Below are 12,950 nucleotides of genomic sequence, written 5' to 3' on the forward strand. Positions count from 1 at the left end.
CTCAGCCAGGTGCTCCAGATGGTCTTCATAAGTCTTGGAGAAAACAATGACATCATCAAGGTACAACAGGACTGTCTCAAAGTTCATGTGTCCCAGGCAGCACTCCATCAGCCATTGAAATGTTCCTGGGGCGGTGCAGAGCCCAAATGGCATATAATAGAACTCACAGAGACCCATTGGGGTGGTAAATGCTGTTTTCTCCTTGTCTGCCTCTGCCACGGGAACCTGCCAATACCCACTAGTGAGATCTAAGGTGGAAAAGTAGCTAGCAGTTTTAAGTGCAGCTAATGACTCTTCAATTCTGGGTAATGGGTAGGCATCTTTATGTGTAATGCTGTTTATTTTTCTGTAAATCAACACATTCTCATGGTACCATCCTTTTTCTTTACAAAAACTATTGGGGCTGCCCAAGGGCTACAACAGTCTCTGATGACCCCTGCTTCCTTCATCTCGCTCAACATACCTTTAGCACATTGGTATTGTGTTGGGGTATAGGCCGGTACCTTTCTTTAATGGGTGGATGATCTCCAGTGGGGATATGATGTTGAACCCCTTTTGCCTTCCCAAAATTTAGAGGGTGCTTACTGAACACCCGGTCATATTCCTGGGTCACTCTGTAAACCCCATTTCTTTGGTGTGAAGGTGTAGAGTCAGTCCCCACCTGCAGTTGCTGGCACCACTCCTCCTGCTGCTTGACAGAGCCATTGTCCTCCACCTGGTCGGTTGAGACCAAGGGCTCTGCTGCCTGCATTGCATTGTTACTGACAGTGAGCAGCTTAGCAACTGTGGCATACGGAGGTATTGTGGCCTCCTCCTCCCCACAATTCAAAAGGCGTACAGGTACTCTCCCCTTTCGTACATCAACTAGCCCTCTGGCTGTCAGGACAGTGGGCCTGCTATCAGAGTATACTGGCTCTACCAATGCCTGGTAATCTTTCCCTCTGAGGCCTATGGCTGCCCGACACCAAATCAACATTTCACATCTGGGGGGTATTGCAATGGGGAAAGCATCACTCACTCTGACGCTGCCAATTTCTCCGCCAGAGAGTTCTACCTGATATCTTTGCATCAGGGCCCTGATCTCCTTCTGCAGGACTAGTTGTTCACTGGAACCAGCAGTCTCAGCCACCTGTTGCAACAAGACAATAACCTCGGAAAGACAATTTTCAATTACATTTGTACCAAGAGTCATCATGGGATTACATTCACGTCGATCAATATCCACAACTATCAGACCTTGAGATTTTAACTCCACTCTCCCCACTTTAACAGTAATTTCTTTACATCCCACTTGTTGTAAAGACTGACCATTACTGGCAACTACTGTCAGTTCATCAGTTGGGCCACAGGTGAGTTCAGAGTCAGCCCAATACCGCTTGTAGAGAATATAGGGCATAGTGGTCACCTGGGAGCCAGTGTCCAGCAAAGTGTTCATGGGGATGCCGTCAATCACCACAGGAAGGACCGGTCTCCCTCCCACATACTTGGCTCACCAGTTCCTTGGGCCTTGTGGTCCTACTCCTGGGGTTGGCCCTCTGCCCCAGGGGTTGCTCGTTTAAAGGACAGAATCTTGCAAGATGGCCGGCCTTGTGGCAGCGACGACAGATGGGACGTCCGTCCTAGTCATAGCGATCGTTGTTCCTCCCTCGGAGTGGCGGGGTTCTCCTCTTCCGGAGCCATGGGACATCCTCTAGACTGGAAGCAAGCTGGATATTCTCTTTGGAGGACACCTGCAGGGACTGCACGGTTTTAGTAAGTGCAGCCATACCTTTGGTGAACTCCTGGACCTGAAGACGCAGCTCTTCTGTTGGATCTTTATCCAGAGTCTGTGCATCAGCCTCCACAGGGATGGGAGGGAAAGATGTTGCTTCCTGGTGGTAGGTGATCGCTGGGCGCCTAAGGGGCGCTGGACGGCTGACAGATGATTCCTGCAGCACCCGAATAGCCCTCTCCTTAAAATCAGCAAAGTCCAGGTCAGGGTTTTGTAGGGTTATGATGCACAGCTGCGCTCTGTGGGTGCTGGATAAGAGTCCTTCAATGAACTGCTCTGTTAACAGTTTGTCTTCCTCTTTCACACTGTCAGGATCAATTTGCTTGACGGCTCGAAGCGCCTCCTGCAAGTTAAGAGCATAGTCCCTTATACTGTCCTGCACTTTCTGTTTACATCCAAAGAACCTCATCTTGATTTCAGCGGCAGTGCCGGTGTCAAAGGTGCTCCTTAGCTTAGCCAGGATCTTTTTAACAGTCTCTTTATCAGTGTCCTGCCAAGCTTTTACTTCTCTCTGTGCTGCACTTGTTAGCTGCCCAATCAGGATGTTCACCTTCTGGCTTTCAGATAGAGGATACACCTCAAACAAACTGCACAGTCTCTCTTTAAATTCACTCAGGGTATGGGACTCACGTGAGTACTGCGGTAGCCAGGCAGCTCCCGGTATGTAGGGCATAGACAGCAGCATTATGGGGACCGCTGCGGTGGGTGCTACCAGAGCCGCAGCCACGTTGGGCAATGCAGCTTGCAGCGCTGAGGGGTTAGCGGGGGCGTCCACCGCCGCATTGGTGCTTACCTGAGACATTCTCCTTCCCCCCTAGTTAACGGTTGCCAGGCCCCGGGGTTGAGCGGCTTACCGGCTGTAGGCCTCAGCTCCTCCCCTTCTCGTGCGCTGTCCTCTCTTCCCGCGCGGCACTTCACTTCTTCGCGCTCTGTGGCAGGCTCCGCCCCCGAAGGCCTGCCCCTTTTTCTTCCCGCGCTCGCCAATCAGCGGGATAATGGCGGCAATGGCGCCAAATTTCGCACAGTCTATAGCACACAACAGTCTCTGGCACACAGGACCCGGGGATACCGGGCTCCGTAATCCTGTTCATGATGCCAAAATGGGTCGCCCTCCCAGGGCTGTGGGGTACTCGGTACCGGGCCGGTCTCTCAGAGGGGATTGTCACAGCAGCGGTGACCCGGTCCGTGGCCATGGGCGCCCATGTAAAAGGGATTGAGTTGGGAATAAAGTTTATAAGTGATTCGTGACACCACCTGTGGTGTTCGGCAAGGGAGGTGTTAAGCCGACGCTGCAGACAGATCCTCTGGGACAGATGGTGTGGTGCAGCAATGATGTTGTAGCCCTCCACAGGTAGGGCTGTTGGTCCCAGGGCAGTGTAGCCGAATGTTTAGGAAGAGGGTGCAGTGTTTGGCACAGAGATGTAGCAGTGCTGGGGATGATGCAGGAAGGAGGCAAGGACACAACAGGGTGCAGTTTCTTTACCTTTACTTGGCAAACACAGTCCAGGGTCCTGATTACTGATGGCACAGGAGCAGGCTAGCCTGGAAGCAACTCAGGGATCTCTCTATCAGATGGGTTGTGTAGTCTCCTTCCTAGCGCTGGCTTGAGGTACATGCAGTACAGTGTTACACTGAAGTTCCTCCTTCTTATCTTCTCTTAGAACTACCTCGTATGGCAGACAGCTGTAGCCCTCTATCTCTCTTGGCTCACCCGTCGCTGTTGTGCTTCCGAGTCTTAGTTGGGAATGGAGCATTTACAGCTTCCTATTCCTCTGGTTTCTGTTGCAGGACCTTCAGTATCCATACAACCGTGGAGACCAGGCTCCAGATCATGCGCTTTCACTGTGAGCGAGCTCTCTATCCTCAGCTCAACCTCCAGCTTCTCTCCACACGTCTACACTCATTGCCCTCCTCACACTAACTGACTATTTCCCCTCCTGGCCTTCAGAGCGCGCTCCTCCCCCAATCCTGGTTCAGAGCTCCCTCTGCTGGCCCAGAGTGGGAACTGTGTTGCATGAAAATGATTAACTGCTAGAGAGACCCTTCATTGCTTCCAAGCATGATATCACACTCCCTGGAGGAAGGAAATGCCATTGTGGTGACCATACTCCTGGGGGTGTCACATTACCAATGTGTGTTCCCCTCACCCTGTGTTGTCTGAGTGGTGTTCTACCCGTGGGGATCGAGTGCGGGTGTTCAGTGGGATGAGCCCTGGTTTTTGCGGGCTCTCAAAAGACAGCCAGGTCAGCAGACAAGAGCACCCACTGACCCATGTGTCTCCATAGTGATGTCACGGACCAACACAGGAGCCGGAAGTGCAAGAGCAGCGCCGCTCTCCTATTGATTTCAGTGGCAGTGAATCTGGCGCATGGACTTCCTTCCCTGTCCACTTATGACTACCAGCTCGTAAGAACAGAATCTGTACTCTGGGACTAGATATGAGTGAACCGAACCTGTAGAATCCAGAGAAGTAAGCTGGCCCAGAGACCTGTGGTGAAATCCATTCTGCATTTTCTTTGCTGTCTGTGTTGTGCTGTATTTCAATGGAGCCCATGGAAGTCACCGGGCTTTCCTTGTTGACATTATTTCACATGTTCCTTCCAGTGCTTCCCTACCCCCATTGTTTCAAATTGGCAATCGTGTCATTCCTTTTGGTACAACCCCAGTGAACAATGGCTTTCCTGCTGTGCCAGCCAATTGTGTTTTGGTTGGTTAAAGCATGTACTTTAATAGCTCTATCCCCATATTTTTTTATTTCTTTTCAATAAAAGTGTATTTTGAGTTCACCTAAAGTATTCTAGCCAGAGGAACAACAAAGTTATGATTTACTTGGGGTTTGAATATCTTGCATTTCATACTATCAGCACAGCGGTGACTTGGAAATGCCGACAGCATCGCTCTTCAGAGTGCCATTCAATTCTCAAAGCAAAAGGTGACAACACAACAGAACATTATCATGACTCCTGCCCTCAAAAAGCAGAAGCAAATGTGCTTCTGTGCTGCAGAGCATCTCACCTAGAATTCTATATTATTCTCCTGCCCTGCAGAACATCTCACCTATAATTCTAGATTATTCTTCTGCCCTGCAGAGCATCTCATGTATACTTGCATACTATCCCCCTGTCCTGCAGAGCATTTAACCTATAGATCTATGCTACTCTCTGTCTTGCAGAGCATCTCACCTATAACTCGCTACTGTTTTCCTGTGGGTATTCATGTCTGTGGGCAATTTTCTGTGGGCATTTTTCACATATCATGTGAACATCCTCACCTTGCATCTCAAATATCATAGATCTGAAACTTTGTGATGATGCAATTGGCAATTTTCTGTGTGGGCAATTTTCCATGTGGGCAATTTTCCGTGTGGGCATTTCTCCTGTGGGCAATTTTCCTGTGGGCATTTTTCTGGTCACCGAACTGGCACGGAGATACCACACCAAAAAATGTGTGGTCTGTATTTTTTTTTTTTTTGCTAAATACTGCTGTGTTGTGAATTTACTTTCTGGCCTACCTCTGGTTACTGGTGAAGGTAGTGCAGATGGTTATATTGACAGAGGGGTCCCAAGTTCTCTTTCCGGGCTCCCTCTGGTGGTTACAGGAGGTAATGGAGCTGATCTAATTAACAGAGGCCTGCCACCTGATAATGAGGAGGACGATTGGACATTGGGAGTTTCTGACTGGATTTAAGACAGCCGGCTCCCTCTATCCCTGCTGGTGATTTTTTCCTGCCTCCTGAGGTCTTGGTTTCCAGCTCAGTCCCTGCATGCTCAAGCTAAGTGTTCTTTTGCTATTGTTCACATTTGATTTGGTTTTGTCTATTTCAGTTTTGTGTGGTCAGCCAGCCCTGGCTGGGGCTGTGCTGAATTTCCATCCTTATGTTACTGTTTGTGCCAGTTTGTTTTTGCCCCTTAATAGATTGGCCTCTCGTTGCTCTGCTTTCAGAATATACCAGAGTGCTGATATAGTGGCGAAGTTTAGTGACTTCAGTATTTTTTCTATCTGACGTGTTGGGCATTTTTTGCCGGGTTTTTTGCGTGACTGCAGACAGTGTCTTTCCTTTCCTGTCCAGTTAGTTTGGGCCCCATCGTTTGCTCAGCCTATTTTCCTACCTGCATTTGTTTTCATCTTGTCTCGCTGACAATATATGTTTGGGGGCTATCTATTCCTTTGGGGTTTGCTCTGGGGCAGTTTAGATTTCCCCTTTCTTGCTTTAGGCTTATTTAGTTCTCCGGCTGTGTCGAGGCGTCTAGAATCATCGTAGGTACGCTCCACGGCTACTGCTAGTTGTGTGGACAGGATCAGGGGTCTGCAATCCGCTTAGTTACCAACCTCTCTGGTTTTCTGTGGCTTAGCTTGGTCTTGCTTTCCTCCTCGCTGACCCAATCATAACACTGCTGTATGTAAGTACAATGACACCCAGGGCAAAAAAAGAAAACTGCTGTAAGCTGGCCCAACTTTGAGCACGCACTGATATTAGCCGGCACGGAGATACCACACCGAAAAATGTGTGGCCTGTATTTTTTTCGTTTTTTGATAAATAGTGCTGTATATAAGTACAGTTTCACCCAGGACAAAAAAAACGGCCTAAACTGGCCAAACTTTGAGCACGCACAGATATTAGCTATCACAGAGATACAACTGCAACAAATGTGTGTTTTATTTCTTGGTTTTTTTTTTGGGGGGGGGGGTAAATACTGCTGTATATAAGTAAAGCGACACCCAAGACAAAAAAAGAAAACAAGCCGCAAACTGGCCAAACTTTGAGAACGCACAGATATGAGCTGAACGGAGATACCACACCAAAAAAGTGTGCCTGTATTCCAATTACACCCGGGGCTAGTTATATATGGCCAATATATCCTGCAGGTAGCAGCAGCACCAGAACACAGGAAGAGAATGGACCCTCTTGATGTATGCAATGATCTATATACACACATACAGTGCCTGCAGGCCTTGCACTGATGTGTATAGAATGACGTACACTACCCTGCCTACCTAACACAAACTCATATACTCCGGAATTAGTCCTTAGAAGGACTTTTGGTTTAGCTGGATTTGAGTAGTTTAGGATGGTAGACCCCACACTAACTAATAAATCCTCAATTCTGACCCTATCTCAGCAGCAGCTCTCTCTACAGTTGTGGCCAAAAGTATTGACACCCCTGCAATTTTGTCAGATAATACTCAGTTTCTTCCTGAAAATGATTGCAAACACAAATTCTTTGGTATTATCTGTAGTGATGTCGGCGATAAAGAATTCAGAGACATACACGGATGTGCTAGTGCTTGGCTGCCAGGCCGTGCTTTTCTTTATTCGTTACTTCCTACTTCCTCTCCACGTCCCTCCCCCGACTCCTCCTCTGCCCTACATCACTGTTACTAGGCAAAGAATGCAAACAAGGGCAACAGCCCACAAACAGCAGGAGATGTGACAACATCACACCTCTTCTTTTCTCACAACAAAAAAAAAACTGAAACATTTGAAGAATATTGTCGTTCAAACATTAAGTCTCACTGCAGAACATAGTCTGTAAGGTGGGCAGGTGGTCTTCGATAGGTCCTAGTCGGATAGCGGTGAGACAGCCCATCACCAGATGAGCCCTGAGTATCCCCGGAGACATCCCCTGTTAGGCTTACGGCATCTCCAGTCTCTGGCAGGGAGTCGTCGCTCTCCGCTTCCTCACTAGGCGTGGTTTTTGGGACGTGGCCCCGGAGTTTTTTAAAGTGGGACATATTCCGTGTGACCTGACGACTTTGATTCCGGGCAGTAACCATGGTGCCCTTAACGTCTATAACTTGAAAGGGTTCCGGATAGTACGGTGACACAAACTTGCTAGTCTCTTTTAACCTTTGTGCCAGGACCCAATCGCCCACCTGTATTGCCGGCTGTCTGCCTCGATGGTTGCGCTTATCTGCATACCGTTTCATCTTTTCCTTTGATATGGAGTCATTAATAGAAATCGGGGTCTGGACGGAGATTGCTGGAATGCTTGGAAGTTTGACCCGTAAGGGCCTGTTGAACAGTGCCGTTGCAGGTGGTATTCCCGTTGTAGAGTGGGGTGTAGCCCTGTACTGTCTGAGGAATGCGTTCAACTCTTGCTGTAAGTCCTTGTGCTCCATGGTAGCAATCCTTAGGGTCTTGTTGAGCGATTGCATGAATCGTTCGACTTCACCGTTTGCCTGAGGCCAGCAAGGAGTTATTTTCCGGTGTGTGAAACCCAGGTAGGTTGCGAAGGACTGAAAGTCTGTGCTATTGAAAGGCGGTCCATTGTCAGATTTCACGATCTCAGGTATGCCATATGCTGAGAAGATCTTGTCTAATTTTGGTAAAACAGCCTTGGCCGAGGTTGTAGAAACATGTTCGATGACTGGAAACCTTGAAAAGTCATCCATGATCACCAGCAGATAGGAGCTATCTGGTAAACTGCAGAAATCGATGCTAACAGCTATCCATGGGCCGGCTGGCAGGGGTGTCATTTGTAATGGTGCACGTCTATGGGCAACTGTAGTGGCTTGGCACGGTATGCATGTTTCAACGAGTGCCTCTACCTTTTTGTCAAGTCCGGGAAACCACACTTTCTCCCGAAGTAGCTGCTTCGTTTTCACGACCCCTTGATGAGCTTCATGCGCCAGATTCAGAACCCTGCTCTGAAGTTTCTGAGGTATCACCAGGCGATTATCTCTTAAGAGCATATTTGAGTCTGATACTGATAGTGAATGTCTCGCGTTAAAGAAAACCTCCAGGTACCCAGCCTGATCAGGAGGGTGAAGGCGGGCCTCAGCGAGAAAACTGCTCCAGTTCTTGGACCGAACCGTCTCTATCACAAATTGAAGCTGGTGATCGGCATCCAGCGCTTGCTTAATTTCCTGTATGGTCATAGCTTTCGGTACCGAATGGGCGACGACAAAGTTGACATGCTCCTCCGCCAGAATCGTCGCGGGGATGTCGTCTATGGTGGGCTGTGGTGCTGGGTGTCTCGAGAAATAGTCTGCGGGATTTCCAGCTCCCGCCTCGTATCTCAACTGGAGATGATAGTTCTGTAAGCGGAGCAACCAGCGTTCAAGACGCGGGGGAGGCTTTGAAGAGGGCTTATTGAAAATTGGAACGAGTGGCTTGTGGTCAGTTATCACTGTGAATTGATGTCCAAAAAGGTATAAATGGAAATGAAGGCACCCCCACACAACTGCCAGGGCTTCTCTCTCAGTTTGTGAATATCGCTGCTCTGTATCCGTTAGTGTCTTGCTGGCATATGAGATTGTGGATATGTCGCCTGAGCTAGACACTTGTGTGAGAATTGCCCCTAGGCCTACTGGACTAGCATCCACCAGTAGCTGTGTGGGTTTTGACGGGTCAAAATAGGCCATGACAGTGTCGCTGGTTAGGTTGGTTTTCAATGCGTCAAAAGCTGCTTGCTGCTCAGTACCCCATGTCCACGGAGAGTCTTTCTTTGTGAACTTTCGCAGAGGTTCTGAAACAGTGGCTAGGTCAGGTATAAATCGCCCACAGTATGTGACCAGTCCTAGGAAGCTGCGAACATCTGACACATTTTGCGGTGGGCTAGCCGATTTTATGGCAGCCACTTTCTGTGGGTCAGCTGAAACTCCTTGTTCAGAAAAGATGTATCCAAAAAAAGTTAATGATTTTTGGTTAAATTCACATTTCGACGGATTGACAGTGAGATTGCAGGCTTGGAGTCTTTGAAACACTTGTTCTAGGCGATTGTCATGTTCCTCTTGGGTTGTGCCATAAATGAGAATGTCATCACTGACGTTGAGGACTCCTGCAATGCCAGACAGAACCTGGCTTACGATATTCTGAAAAATTTCTGCGGCCGATGAGATGCCAAAGTTCAATCTCTTAAATCTGCGCAGGCCCACATGCGTGCTAAAAGTTGTAATGTACCTGGAGTCTGGATGCAATTCAAGTTGATGATAGCCTGAGTTTAGGTCAATTTTTGAAAATACCTTCGCACCATTTGGGTCTGCGAGAATGTCATCAATAGTGGGCGTGATGTGCCTTTCTCTTTGGATCGCCCGATTGGCGTGGCGCATATCCACACATAGTCGGATTTTACCTGGCTGCTTCGGTTTAGGTGCAACAACGATTGGTGAAACCCAGGGGGTCGGGCCTTCAACGCGTTCGACGACATCGGACGCCTCCAGGGCTTGCTCCACAAGCTTGCGGACATGGAATGGAATGCGCCTGTGGGGCTGAATAGAGGGCTGTACTGACGGATCTATATGCAATTTTATTTGAACATCCTTTAGCTTACCTAGGCCTTTAAAGAGATTTGGGTACTTCTGCATAATGTGGTGGGCCGAAGGACCTGTAATGCTGTTGACAAGGTTCACAAGGCCCAGAGATATTGCACTGGTACAGCTGAGAAGTGTGTCCGCAGAGCATTCTACCACATAAAAAGTGTCAGTGATGGACTTTCCTTCAGCTTCAACTTCTGACTGAAATTTTCCGCACAGGGGCAGTGCAGCTGCTGAGCCATAAGGAAAAATCTTTATATTAGTACTTTGTAGAGTAGGTTTGTTTAGGAGCTGGTTGTAGACTGTATGACTGATGACGTTGACTGATGCCCCCGTGTCCACCAGGGCTTCTATTGGATTGCCATTCACTCGGATTACTCGTTTTGGATTAGTAACTGCGTGCACAGTATTAGATCCCTCTTCCGTCATGGAGAATAAATAGGTGCTGTGGGACTCGTCATTAATCTGCAGTGTTTGGATCTTTGGTGGCCTAGGTTGTGCGGTGGTATGAGGAGATTGTGGCTTGGATCTACACACCTTTGCAAAATGATTTTGCTTTCCACAATTATGACAAGTTCCTCCCTTTGCTGGGCAGACATTCTGGTGAGGATACGATCCACCACAGTTGTAACATGTGGCTGCCTGCGTGCGAGGCACATTTGGTTTCTGTGTAAGCTTTGCTATAGAAGATGTCGCGTCTGGCTCATGCTCGATGTTCTCTATCAGTTTAGCTTGTTTGTCTGCAGCATCATTTATACGCGCTGTATCTAGCAACTTCGCTAACGTCATGGTGGGGTCTCTGAGTGCTTGTCTCTTTAACTTGGAGGAAATACATCCTTGTACGATCTGCATTTGGATTTCTTTGTCTACTTCCGCAAATTCACAGTGCGCTGCAAGGTGTCGTAGCCGGACATGATACTCAGCCATGCTTTCTGTTGGCGACTGCTTTAACTGCCTGAACTTAAAAATTTCAAATGCCGGATTTCTGTGAGGGGAGAAGTGCTTGCTTAACGCAGCTTTGCTGAGCTCATAGTCCTTGTCCTCCCCTGTATTCGGCAGAGTAGTGAATATATCGTAAACCTGCTCCCCTGCGTAGTGTAACAGCATGGCTTTTTTCCGGTTATCATCAGAGACATTCATGGCTTGCAGAAATATCTCAAATCGCTTTAGCCATTTATCCCAAGATACTGCCAGGTTTGCTTGGGACTGATGCACATCAAAAGCAGGAAATGCGGGTAGACAAGTCATAGTGAGTGCTGATAGCCTTGTAGACTGTTCGTGGGACTGAAATACCTGTGGCTGATGAATGAACGCTTCCTCGTCGCCAGTTGTAGTGTCGTGATGTCGGCGATAAAGAATTCAGAGACATACACCGATGTGCTAGTGCTTGGCTGCCAGGCCGTGCTTTTCTTTATTCGTTACTTCCTACTTCCTCTCCACGTCCCTCCCCCGACTCCTCCTCTCCCCTACATCACTGTTACTAGGCAAAGAATGCAAACAAGGGCAACAGCCCACAAACAGCAGGAGATGTGACAACATCACATTATCTTCATTTAATTTGTCTTAAATGAAAAAACACAAAAAGAACTGTCCTAAAGCCAAATTGGATATAATTCCACACCAAACATAAAAAAGAGGGTGGACAAAAGTATTGGCACTGTTCGAAAAATCATGTGATGCTTCTCTAATTTGTGTAATTAACAGCACCTGTAACTTACCTGTGGCACCTAACAGGTGTTGGCAATAACTAAATCACACTTGCAGCCAGTTGACATGGATTAAAGTTTACTCAACCTCTGTCCTGTGTCCTTGTGTGTACCACATTGAGCATGGAGAAAAGAAAGAAGACCAAAGAACTGTCTGAGGACTTGAGAAACCAATTTGTGAGGAAGCATGAGCAATCTCAAGGCTACAAGTCCATCTCCAAAGACCTGAATGTTCCTGTGTCTACCGTGCGCAGTGTCATCAAGAAGTTTAAAGCCCATGGCACTGTGGCTAACCTCCCTAGATATGGACGGAAAAGAAAAATTGACAAGAGATTTCAACGCAAGATTGTGCGGATGGTAAAGAACCTCGACTAACATCCAAATAAGTTCAAGCTGCCCTGCAGTCCGAGGGTACAACAGTGTCAACTTGTACTATCTGTTGGCATCTGAATGAAAAGGGACTGTATGGTAGGAGACCCAGGAAGACCCCACTTCTTACCCCGAGACATAAAAAAGCCAGGCTGGAGTTTGCCAAAACTTACCTGAAAAAGCCTAAAATGTTTTAGAAGAATGTTCTCTGGTCAGATGAGACAAAAATAGAGCTTTTTGGGCAAAGGCATCAACATAAAGTTTACAGGAGAAAAAAGTGGCATTCAAAGAAAAAAAACACGGTCCCTACAGTCAAACATGGCGGAGGCTTCCTGATGTTTTGGGGTTGCTTTGCTGCCTCTGGCACTGGACTGCTTGACCGTGTGCATGGCTTATGAAGTCTGAAGACTACCAACAAATTTTGCAGCATAATGTAGGGCCCAGTGTGAGAAAGCTGGGTCTCCCTCAGAGGTCATGGGTCTTCCAGCAGGACAATGACCCAAAACATACTTGAAAAAGCACTAGAAAATGGTTTGAGAGAAAGCACTGGAGACTTCTAAGGTGGCCAGCAATGAGTCCAGACCTGAATCCCATAGAACACCTGTGGAGAGATCTAAAAATGGCAATTTGGAGAAGGCACCCTTCTAATATCAGGGACCTGGAGCAGTTTGCCAAAAAAGAATGGTCTAAAATTCCAGCAGAGCATTGTAAGAAACTCATTGATGGTTACCGGAAGCCGTTAGTCGCAGTTATTTTGGCTAAAGGTTGTGCAACCAAATATTAGGCTGAGGGTGCCAATACTTTTGTCTGGCCCATTTTTGGAGTTTTGTGTGAAATGATCAATGTTT

This window comes from Dendrobates tinctorius, unplaced genomic scaffold (genome assembly GCF_039654945.1).
Source record: "Dendrobates tinctorius isolate UK_male_01 unplaced genomic scaffold, ASM3965494v1 ptg000209l, whole genome shotgun sequence".
Taxonomy (NCBI): Eukaryota; Metazoa; Chordata; class Amphibia; order Anura; family Dendrobatidae; genus Dendrobates; species Dendrobates tinctorius.